Raw genomic sequence first — 13,114 nt, forward strand, 5'->3', positions numbered from 1 at the left:
AAACCACTTCTCCTTAGGGAGATCAACATAAGTAGCAAAATATTCACAGAAAGAAGCTACTATCTCAGAGTCAAGTCCATATTTAGTGCTAAACTTATGGAAAATATCGGTTCCATAAAAGATTTAACACAATCAAACTTAGGTGTCATACCTGAATCCTTACCTTTGTCGAGGTCCCAATCTTCAGAGTTGTGTTTAATTCTATCCAATAAATTCCATCTGAATTCAATAGTCCTCATCAAAAAAGAGCCAGCACAAGAAGTATCGAGCATGGTGTGATTGTTTTCAGAAAGCCGAGCATAAAAACTTTGCATAATTATTTCTCTTGAGAGCTCATGATTGGGGCATGAATATAACATTGATTTAAGCCTCCCCCAAGCTTGAGCGATGCTTTCTCCTTCGCGAGGCCAGAAATTATATATATAATTGCGATCACGATGAACAAGATGCATAGGGTAATACTTTTGATGAAATTCCAGCTTCAATCTTTTATAGTCCCACGATCTCATATCATCGCATAGCCTATACCATATCAATGTGTCTCCCTTCAAAGATAAAGGGAAGACCTTCTTCTTAGCAACATCATCGGGTATACCTGCAAGCTTAAATAATCCACAAACTTCATCCACATATATTAAGTGCTCATCAGGATGCTTTGTTCCATCTCCTGTAAAAGGGATAGCTAGCAGTTTTTCTATCATACAAAAAGGATACTCATAAGGAATTTCATTTTCAATAGGTTCAGTAGGTTGAGGAGAAACTCTTTGCTCTACTGGACGGGGTGAAGATACCCCGAACAAGCCCCTCAGAGAATTACTTTCCATAGTAACAAGTGACAGTAAATTTCAGCACACTATATAAATTTTTCCTTACCAAATTCCACCTACCAAAGGCGCTACACTCCCCGGCAACGGCGCCAGAAAAGAGTCTTGATGACCCACAAGTATAGGGGATCTATCGTAGTCCTTTCGATAAGTAAGAGTGTCGAACCCAACGAGGAGCAGAAGGAAATGATAAGCGGTTTTCAGCAAGGTATTCTCTGCAAGTACTGAAATAAGTGGTAACAGATAGTTTTGTGACGGGATAAATTGTAACGAGCAACAAGTAACAAAAGTAAATAAAGTGCAGAAAGATGGCCCAATTCTTTTGTAGCAAAGGACAAGCCGGGACAAACTCTTATAATAGGAAAAGCGCTCCCGAGGACACATGGGAATATCGTCAAGCTAGTTTTCATCATGTTCATATGATTCGCGTTTGATACTTTGATAATTTGATATGTGGGTGGACCGGTGCTTGGGTGCTGTTCTTACTTGAACAAGCATCCCACTTATGATTAACCTCTATTGCAAGCATCCGCAACTACAACAAAAGTATTAAGGTAAACCTAACCATAGCATGAAACATGTGGATCCAAATCAGCCCCTTATGAAGCAACGCATAAACTAGGGTTTAAGCTTCTGTCACTCTAGCAACCCATCATCTACTTATTACTTCCCAATGCCTTCCTCTAGGCCCAAATAATGGTGAAGTGTTATGTAGTCGACGTTCACATAACACCACTAGAGGCTAGACAACATACATCTTATCAAAATATCAAACGAATACCAAATTCACATGACTACTCATAGCAAGACTTCTCCCTTGTCCTCAGGAACGAACGTAATTACACACAAAGCATATTCATGTTCATAATCAGAGGGGTAATAATATGCATATAGGATCTGAACATATGATCTTCCACCAATTAAACCAACTAGCATCAACTACAAGGAGTAATCAACACTACTAGCAACCTACTAGCACCAATCCCGGACTTTGAGACATGAATTGGATACAAGAGATGAACTAGGATTTGGAGATGAGATGGTGCTGCTGAAGATGTTGATGGAGATTGCCCTCTCCCGATGAGAGGAGCATTGGTGATGACGATGGTGATGATTTCCCCCTCCCAGAGGGAAGTTTCCCCGGGAGAATAGCTCTACCGGAGCTCTAGATTGGATCCGCCAAGGTTCCGCCTCGTGGCAGCGGAGTCTCATCCTGAAAAGTTCTTCTCTATTTTTTTCTCATCGAAAGACCTCATATAGGAGAAGATGGGCGTCGGAGAGCCACCAGGGGGCCCACGAGGTAGGGGGGCGCCCCCCACCCTCGTGAGCAGGGTGTGGGCCCCTTGGCCTTCATCTTTGGCGTGGATTTTTCTTTATTTCTTTTAAGACGTTTCGTGGAGTTTCAGGACTTTTGGAGTTGCGCAGAATAGGTCTCTAATATTTGCTCCTTTTCCAGACCAGAATTCCTGTTGCCGGCATTCTCCCTCCTTATGTAAACCTTGTAAAATAAGGGAGAATAGCCATAAGTATTGTGACATAAAGTGAAATAACAGCCCATAATACGATAAATATCGATATAAAAGCATGATGAAAATGGACGTATCAGTCCCACCGAGAGAAGCAACCGGTCCCATCGAGTTTGCCTGACTAACTCTCTGTTTTGTTTATTACCAAAATCGGTCCCATCGAGTTTGTGTAATCGATCAAACCGAGATGAGGTTTTACCCTAACCCTAGCACATCGGTTCCAAGTTGATCATATCGGTCCCACCGAAATGCCTAATGGTCGCATTTTGAACAGAATCGGTTCGACCGAGTTTTCTGATTCAGTCCCACCGAGTTTGGTAAATTGTGTGTAACAGTTAGATTTTGTGTGGAGGCTATATATACCGCTCCACCCTTCCTTCATTAGTAAGGAGAGCCATCAGAACGTGCCTACACTTCAGCATTCATTTTTTGAGAGAGAACCACCTACTCATGTGTTGAGACCAAGATATTCCATTCCAACCATTTGAATCTTGATATCTAGCCTTCCCCAAGTTGCTTTCCACTCAAATCATCTTTCCACCAAATCCAAATATGTGTGAGAGAGTTGTGTGTTGGGGAGACTATCATTTGAAGCACAAGAGCTAGGAGTTCATCGTCAACACACCGTCTATTACCTTTTGGAGAGTGGTGTCTCCTAGATTGGTTAGGTGTCACTTGGGAGCCTCCGTCAAGATTGTGGAGTTGAACCAAGGTTTTTGTACGAGCAAGGAGATCGCCTAATTTGTGACTATCTATCCTAGTGAGGCAAGTCCTTCGTGGGCGATGGCCATGGTGGGATAGACAAGGTTGCTTCTTCGTGGACCCTTCATGTGTGGAGCCCTCCGTGGACTCGCGCAATCGTTACCCTTCGTGGGTTGAAGTCTCCATCAACATGGATGTACGATAGCACCACCTATCGGAACCACACCAAAAATCTTCGAGTCTTCAATTGTGTTTGCACACTCCAATCCCATCCCTTTACTTTCTTGCAAGTTGCGTGCTTTACTTTTCGCTGCTCATATACTCTTGCCATGCTTGCTTGAATGTATTGTGAATGGTTAAACTTGTACTAAAACTCCACCTTAACTTAAAGAAATTAAAAACTGCTACTTTTCTTGACTAAGAGTCTATTCACCCTCCTCTAGACACCTCTTCTCGATCCTTTCAATCAGAAAACTTACTGGAGTGGCCGGATGAGCACAGTCAAGACCGATGTCTTCGGTCGTCTCTGGCCATGACTTCTGGGCCCTTAAAGCAGCTTCCAGATCTCTTCGTGTGTCATGACAAACAATCGCTGCAGGGTACCAGGGCCAGGCAGATTGAATTCCCACATATGGAGAGGCCGGCGCTGGCAAGGGAGAATTCGGCGAAAAAGCATCACCTGGATCACATCAGCAAGACTGGTGCTCTTCTCCATCATATTCTTCATGCGCTTCTGCAACATCATCACCTCATCGGACGATGCCCAGTCCAGGCCCTTGTTAATCCACGACGTGAGCCGCATTGGGGGTCTGGACTTGAACTCAGGAGTGGCTGCCCATGTGGCGCCGCAAGGTTCGGTGATGTAGAACCACTCCTGTTGCCATCCCTTCACAGTTCGACGAAGGCCCCTTTGGGACAGGTGATGTTGGAGAGCTTTCTCACCATGGCTCCGCGATAGTCCGCATGTTACCCATCGACCACTTTTGGCTTTACGTTGAAGACCTTAAGCCATAGGCCGATGTGGGGGGAATGCGAAGGAGCGCCTCGCATACGACGATGAACGCCAAAATGTGGAGAAATTAATTTGGGGCTAGATCATGGAAATCTAGACCGTAGTAGAACATGAGGCCGCAGACAAAGGGGTGGAGAGGAAACCCTAGTCCGTGTAAGAAGTGGGGGATGAACACCACCCTATCATTGGGCTCTGGAGTGGGGATGATATTTTTTGGCAGGGAGCCGGTGTGCGATGTTCGCGGCCAAGTGCCCCGCTTCTCAGAGTTCCTTGACGTTCCTCTCCGTGACAGAGGAAACCATCCACTTGCCCTGTGAGCCATATCTGGCCATGGTTGGAGGGGTCGGGCGGTGGAAAGGGTTGAAAGCTTGGGCGCTAGAGCTCATGGACGGGAAGGCTAAGGAAGGAAGAAGGCGTGGGGTAAAGGATGGATCTTTATCCGCTTATATAGGAAATGAATATCAAGCGCCCCCCCCCACTAGCCTTAAAACTCACCTATTCCCAAGGGGTCGTGCGAACGGCACAGTTGGATTACCCAAACCCATATTGATTAAAAACACGTAATAAGGGGGCACGATCTCTACTTTGATAAGATGTGTCAATGAAGCCCACGCCTCGAAACCCGAAGCGGGAGGCCAAAAAAGGGTTAGAAATAATAGCAAGGCCAGACGTGATGTTTCGCCAAAAATGTTATGCCTTATTCAGTATTGTACCCTTGTGGTTGAGGGTTGTAACTCTGATACATAGTCGGATGTAGTTCTCTTGTTCAGAAGACTGTTTTATATACGGAGAAGGAACCCACCTTGCAATGCCGAAGACAATCTAAGTGCCGAACACATCGTCATTGAAGACTAGTTCAGGGGCTACTGAGGGAGTCCTGGACTAAGGGGTCCTCGGGTGTCCGGACAATTTGATATGGGCCGGACTGGTGGGCCGTGAAGATACAAGGCAGAAGACCTTTTCCCGTGTCCAGATGGGACTCTCCTTTGCGTGGATGGCAAGCCTAGCGTTCAAATGTATTATTTGCTCTCTCTGTAAACCGACACTTTACAACCCTAGACCCCTCCGGTGTCTATCTAAACCGGAGGGTTTAGTCAATAGAGGCTAAGACAAATCACATATGCTAGACATCTAGGGTTTGGCCATTACGATCTCGAGGTAGATGGACTCTTGTAACCCCTATACTCATCAAATATAATCAAGTAGGATGTAGGGTTTTACCTCCATTAAGAGGGCCTGAACCTGGGTAAACATCATGTCACCCTTGTCTCCTGTTTCCTTTGATCCTCAAACGCACAGTTCGGGACCCCCTACCCGAGATTGGCTGGTTTTGACACCGACAATCGGGTCCAACGAAAATCTTTTGTGACAATATTGGAGCAATTGACCTGCACTGCTACAACGACGTCCTAAACAAACGGTTTAAAACCCCTTTCCGTGATGGCATGGTACGCCAAGTGAGTGTGTGCGATAGGGTGTCCATCCCACATGACCCAGAAATCGTCGGGGATAGGCCCTCCTGGGACCCTGGCTGGGGCCGTGTGCGATCGTGCGAGGCATCAAAACCCAATCATTTCCGTAGGTATGTACATCCCGCACGGTGAATCCCAGAAATCATTTCTGTAGGTATGTACATCCCACATGGTGAATCCCAGAAATCATTTCCGTAGGTATGTACATCCCACAAGGTGAATCCCAGGAATCATTTCCATAGGTATGTACATCCCACACGGTGAATCCCTGAAAATCATTTCCATAGGTATCTACATGCCACACAGTTCTTTGTGTGGAAATGTTTGTGCAAGGTGGCCTAACGCAAACAGTTCGCTGCCGAAAGCCGTGTGTGATTGTTAGTTGATCGAACACGCCTACTTTCTAGAAACCGTGCGGGTTGTTTGAGTTCATCGCCCACGGTGTTGTCCGAGTAACCGTTTGGAATAGAAAACCCCAATAAGCAGGGTAATTAGCCTATTATTGATAATCCATGTACTAATCAAATTAATATTTCTTATAAAACACACCATATATTTCATATCTGATAAAAGCAATCAGGATTTCATAATCGAATTACATCAGATAGCTTCGACACTCAGTTACGCAATTACACAACAGCACCAAGTTTCACATGCAACATCAAACCTTTGGAAAGTAGCATTATACACGGTAAATAGACCGATGAATCTCATCTGGGAAACTGCAGAAGTGGAAGGCAAATATTGAGCCTTCAGTGATGTTGAATTTCCTTGCAACTTTAGGCCAGTGGCTATGGATAATTGCCCACCCAACCTTCGTCCTCTTCAGCAACACTTCAATATTGTACCGTGGGTGTTGAATGAATACCTTCCTCGCCTCTTGACCATGCAGGTGGTTTGAGAGGTAATCATCGATGAACTGCGTTGAAAAGTACTGAAAACAAAGCTATGCATAAATCGCTGTTGTAAATTTTGAAGGTGCAAGGGGTAAAAACAAGGTAAAAGAGTTGGTACCATCCTATAGTTGACTGATGTCTTCTTCATTGTGCAAACAAAGATCTTGTTGTTATTCATCACAAGTTTCTTCATCCTAACAATCTTTCTGAGTTTCTTGACTTGACTGATATTCATGGACATCTCATTTCCCCATATGCAAAATGGGTCAAACAGTGGGTCTAAGCCTCTGACAGCAGGACCTACCTGTGCAAGACCAAATTGTAAGAAACCTAAATATTAGAATGATTCCTGCAACTGCACAATAATGTTCTATTAGCCAAAGGACCCTGCTTGAACAAACCTCGATGGTAAACCGCAGTGTCTCCCATTGTTTCCCTGCAACACACATAAGGAAGATCTTGATCAGGTTAACTGAGAGTTGCCATACTATCAGTAGAATATGTATTGAGTACAGCCAAATTAGATTGGTGTCACATGCATAACAATACAAAATTGTACACACAGCAAATGAAAATCAAATTGCAGAACTGAACCAAACAGTTAAATGGACAGCAGACCAAATGAACCAAATAGTTAACTGAGCACGACATTGCAGAATAGAAACATGTACTAGAACATAAGACAGTTAACAAAACAAAGAATGCTTGAGAATAGTACTACGAAATGTAGCAATTGTTGGACCAAAGTGTTAACTGAACATTACATTTCAAAGGACCAAACTGTTAAGTGAACATCAGATTGCATATTAAAATTACAGAGGACAAATCACTAGAAGGCACTGGCGGTGGCCTTGAGAAAACATCACGAACTGTATTTTAAAGTCGACAACCATGCGGCCATGTCGAGATGGCCTCGAAGACGAGGTGCTCCTCCAAGATCTGGCGGTCGACACGCATGTCAACCATAGCGACCTCGTTCACGCGTGCGGCCGCATGCTACTCAGCTCCATGTTATACTGCGTGTAAAATGGCTGTGGGCGGCGCTTAATTGGAGGAGGGGCGGGGATTTCGATGGAAGGTGTCGCTCCGTCAGTCAGGGCATGTGGGACAGGAAAGGAGGAGGATGGTGTGGGTGGGGTGTCGATTACCTGACCATATCGACGAAGCCGCACAGCAAGAAGAAGGGTCGGCAGCGAGGAGGCCGCGCAGCAATAAGAAGGGTCGCCCACGAGGAGGCGGCGTTGCAAGAAGAAGGGTCGCCGGCAAGGAGGCGTCGCTGCAAGAAGAAGGGTGGCCAGCGAGGAGGCGGTGCTGCAAGAAGAAGGGTCGCTGGCGAGGATGCTGAGCTGCCAGTAAGCATCAGTGAAGGTTTGAACTTGGAAAGCAAGGAGGAACAATGGAAATGTGGCTTTTGGTAGGAGGGAGGGGGCGGGGAGATAGATATTTCCACGGTGGCAAAAAAATTTCGCTCGGTGCCGTGAGAAACTGGACCGCTAGTGTGGTTCAAGCGGGGCGGTGGACTGTAGATGACGAAGCTTCCTGCGTAAGCCAGACAAGACGGTGCGCCAAGATATTTTATATCGCATCCCACATGATTCTTTCTAGTAAACTGTTTGTGGTATACCTGATTTTTTAATTATTGAAAGACAAAATGGTGTTACAGAGGGAAAGGATGGTGTTTGAATTGCTAGAACATTTACGTACAGTGAACATGCAACTAGTACATGAGTGTCGTGTTTAAATTTGGAATTATTCCGGGTTCGTTTGACATTTTAATGCATTAGTTGAGTTTCTGGGCATTTAATGTGCATAATTCAAATTTGAACTACAAGCACATGCTCCAATGCACCAAAGTTTGCTGAAAAATCACATGTGTGTCTTTAGGTGAATTTATAGGTCCCATGCAAGAAATGGGAATAAAATTCAAACATCTGGGTGTCGTGGCTCGGTCGGAATGATTGAGAAACTTGGTTTTTTAATTCCTGTAAATTCAAAACACGGCTGAAAATCTTGAAACTTGGCATGGTGTCATGACATGGCACCAACATGCTGTAGTAATTTTTTTTGCCGAATTGGGACAAGCTTTGGTGTAAGCTTCTTGCAAACCGGAGCTTCCCTCAAGAAGTCTCCTGGTTCCGAGAGGGAACGTGTCACCTCCGTGTGCAAAACGACATACGTACCCTGCCTTCTCCCACCTTAATTTTTTTACACAAGCATATTAGACCAAATAGAAGTATCGTGCTAAATTTTGGAATTATTCCGTGTTCGTTTGGCCTTTTTATACATTAATTGAGTTTCTATGCATTTAATGTGTATAATTCAAATTTGAACTACAAGCACGTGCTCCAGTGCACCAAAGTTGTTTGAAAAATCACATGTGTTCCCTTGGGTGAATATCTAGGTCCCATGCAAGGGATGGGAGTGAAATTCAAACATCTGGGCGTTATGGCTCGGCCGAAATAATTGAGAAACTTGGTTTTTTAATTCCTATAATTCCAAAACACGCATGAAAATGATGAAACTTGGCACGGTCTCATGACATGGCACCAACATGCTGTGGTAATTTTTTTTTGGCCGAATTGGGACAAGCTTTGGTGTAGGCTTTTTTGCAAACCGGAGCTTCCCTCAAGAAGGCTCCTGGTTCCGAGAGGGAACGTGTCACCTCCGTGTGCGAAACAACATACGTACCGTGCCTTCTCCCACCTTAATTCTTTTACGCAGCCAGATTAGACCAAATAGAAGTACCGTGCTAAATTTCGGAATTATTTCGGGTTCATTTGGCCTTTTTTATACAGTAATTGAGTTTCTGGGCATTTAATGTGTGTAATTCAAATTTGAACTACAAGCACGTGCTCCAGTGCACCAAAGTTGTTTGAAAAATCACATGTGTTTCCTTGGGTGAATCTCTAGGTCCCATGCAAGGGATGGGAGTGAAATTCAAACATATGGGCGTCGTGGCTCAGCCGGAAAGATTGAGAAACTTGGTTTTTTGATTCCTGTAATTCCAAAACACGCCTGAAAATCATGAAACTTGGCATGGTCTCATGACATGGCACCAACATGTTGTGGTAATTTTTATGTCCGATTTGCGAAGGCGCACACATTAACAATCAATAAAGTCATTTTGTAACAAGTGCTGTCACGTTACAAATCGGAAACGCAAGTATTATTGAAACCGTGGGCGTTCGACTTACCAATTACGTGCGGCCACGCATCCCCCTTTTTATTGTCTAGGAGATGCTATGCGGTGTAGCTATTTGAGTACGGGAGGCGTGCGATCAGACCCCTGCGCGTGCTCATCGGAAGGAGAGCCCTTTTGACCGCTACCCGCCGTGCACCTCCATCCCAACGTCTCCATTAATGGCGCCCGAGCACCTGTTCTACGGCGTGGCTATATGTCTCACTGGACTGAGATTTAAGGGAGAAAAATGAAAATCTGAAAAGAAAGTTTTGCACGGATCTTGATGTAAGATCCGACGGACCTATATAGCATCAACTGCGACTTATAGCAAGCATGATGAATATAAGGACGATGACATTGGATAATAATTGTCTTACATATTTATAAACATAATTAAAAAAGCCACAAGCGGCCGATATACACAAGGGCAAAAGAAGAAGGAAGCCATGGCAGGAACTAGTCTCCGCGGCGGGCGGAGACGAGCTCTTTATTGTCCTCAAGATGCTAGTTCAGAGCATCCACGGATTCCTCCACCAGCCTTCTGCGCTCGATGTGCAGCATTGCATTCTCGTCCATAAGTTTCTCGACGATGGCGCCGATCCTCTTCAACAAGGCAGTGGTCTGCTCCTGCTGCTCCACACTTCCGATGATCTTCGCCCTCAACAGGTCGCGCTCGGCCCGGAGCTTCGCATTGCTCTCGTTTAGTTGCCGGATGATGTCGGTAGACTGTTCAAACGAGGATTGCAGGTCATCCTGCAACCTCGCCCACCTAGAGATCTGATCCATCTCCCTGAGGACGAGGGCACGCATGTGCCTGTAAGAGTCCTTGTCTGCCCATGAGGCAATTTCCTAGGCCGCTGCGGCATGGGAGGACATCTCTGCTGCATTCGCGGTGCGGTGGGACATTTCCCTGTTGTTATTATGCCATGTATTCATGTTGCTACAGTGAGGTCCATGCTTCTTTTGAGTATGTTCAGTAAGGATAATTTGGACATATGGTTGTGTTCTATCCATCCATGCCCCTTTTTACATTTATGGAGTGCCCTAGCATGACTTAATCTTGCTCTACTTTTGCTATAAAATGTTCCTGGCAGATTGTTTATGTGTTAATCAATTTTGGCAAGGTTGTTGTATTTGATCCATGCATGCTATGAGATTGTTCTTGCTTTGTTTAGCTTCTTGAACATGTCTTCTTGCTGGGAGTATGCTTTGTTTGTCATGCAATGCCTTGTGTTGAGTGCATCGAGCTCGCAAACATGCCTTCATAATTCTGTTTATGTCATGTCCAGTTTTCTGCTAAGTCTGAATCTGTTATCGAAACTTGCTATGTTTACATGGGTGCCATCATATATTTTGATCCATTTTGGCTTATGGTCATTAAGGGACTTTTGTTATATGTTTTGATTAGATTCATGCCATGCCTTTGCTTGTTATGTTCTATTCCTGTAGCATGTTGTTATCTTGCTCTAAACATTGTTTCCTGGTGTTAATTCCTGACATGTTAGTATTTTCACTAAGTCTGTGAAGCTGATATCGTTTGCACTTTTGCCATGCTTGTTTGAACCTGCTCTTGTGTGATTTAGCCGTATCTCAGTGTTCATCTTTTGTCAAGAATCTTGAGTAGATCACTGCCATGTGCTTTGTTGCTATGTTGGAGTGCAGTAGCTTAGTTTCTTGTTGCATTCTAGATGGCATCGTGTTGTTAATCGCATAATTGTGCCATTATTGTTTTGCTTGCCATTTGCAAACCGTGCATCCGATTCCAGTGATCTTTATATCGATTTCGACCGAAATCAACTCATCTTTCCAGCGGCACACTTGGTTTGCCAAGTTGATGCCTTGTTCAATCTTTCCCTTTGGAGCACGCATATGCATTGCATATCACATCCCGCATATCATGCCATGTTTTGCATCATGTTGCTTGCGCATTGCATCGTGATTGATTGTTGATTCCTTTGCTTGTGTTCTTGTCTTGGGTAGAGCCGGGAGACGAGTTCGTGATCGAGGAACCCATTGAGTACGCTTACGAGGATCATTCTTTCGTCTTCTCTGAGAACTCTGTAGGCAAGATGACCATACCCTCGAAATCACTTCTATCTTTGCTTGCTAGTTGCTCGCTCTATTGCTATGCCGCGATACCAACCACTTGCTATATCATGCCTCCCGTATTACCATGTCAAGCCTCTAACCCACCTTTCCCAGCAAACCGTTGTTTGGCTATGTTACGGCTTTGCTCAGCCCCTCTTATAATGTTGCTAGTTGCAGGTGAAGATGGAGTTTGTTTCTTGTTGGAACATGATTATTGTTGGGATATCATTACTATAATATCTTTTCTACTTTAATGCATCTATATACTTGGTAAAGGGTGGAAGGCTCGGCCTTATGCCTGGTGTTTTGTTCCACTCTTGCCTCCCTAGTTTCTGTCATACCGGTGTTATGTTCCTTGATTTTGTGTTCCTTACGAGGTTGGGTTATAATGGGAACCCCTCGATAGTTAGCCTTGAATAAAACTCCTCCAGCAAGGCCCAACCTTGGTTTTACCATTTGCCACCTAAGCCTTTTTCCCTTGGGTTCTGCAGACTCAAGGGTCATCTTTATTTTAAACCCCCGGGCCAGTGCTCCTCTGAGTCTTGGTCCAAACTAGATCACCGTGCAGGGCCATCCCTTGGCAACTTGGGTTACGTCGGCTCCTGTACGCTTAGCTTATCCGGTGTGCCCTGAGAACGAGATATGTGCAGCTCCTATCGGGATTTGTCGGCACAGCGGGTGGTCTTGCTGGTCTTGTTTTACCATTGTCGAGATGTCTTGTAACCAGGATTCCGAGTCTGATCGGGTCTTCCTGGGAGAAGGAATATCCTTCGTTGACCATGAGAGCTTGTGATGGGCTAAGTTGGGACACCCCTGCAGGGTTTTGAACATTTGAAAGTCGTGCCCGCGGTTATGGGAAGATGGGAATTTGTTAATGTCTGGTTGTAGAGAACTTGAAACTTAACTTAATTAAAAAGCATCAACCGCGTGTGTAGCCGTGATGGTCTCTTTCCGGCGGAGTCCGGGAAGTGAACACGGTTCTTGTGTTATGTTTGAACATAAGTAGTTTCAGGATCACTTGTTGATCACTTCTAGTTCACGACCGTGCTTTGCTTCTCTTCTCGCTCTCATTTGCGTATGTTAGCCACCATATATGCTAGTGCTTGCTGCAGCTCCACCTCACTACCTCTTCCTACCCATAAGCTTAAATAGTCTTGATCTCGCGGGTGTGACATTGCTGAGTCCCCATGACTCACAGATTACTTCCAAAACAGTTGCAGGTGCCGATGATAACCGTGCAGGTGTCGCAATCGAGCTCAAGGAGGAGCTCGATGAAGATCGTGTTCGTTGTGTTGTTTCGTTTCCAGTTGATCAGTAGAGGAGCCCAGTTGGGGCGATCGGGGATCTAGCATTAGGGGTTGTCTTTCTTTATTTGGTTCCGTAGTCGGACCTTGATTGTATTCTGGATGATGT

The sequence above is a fragment of the Triticum dicoccoides genome, chromosome 3A (assembly GCF_002162155.2).
Source record: "Triticum dicoccoides isolate Atlit2015 ecotype Zavitan chromosome 3A, WEW_v2.0, whole genome shotgun sequence".
In the NCBI taxonomy this organism is placed as follows: Eukaryota; Viridiplantae; Streptophyta; class Magnoliopsida; order Poales; family Poaceae; genus Triticum; species Triticum dicoccoides.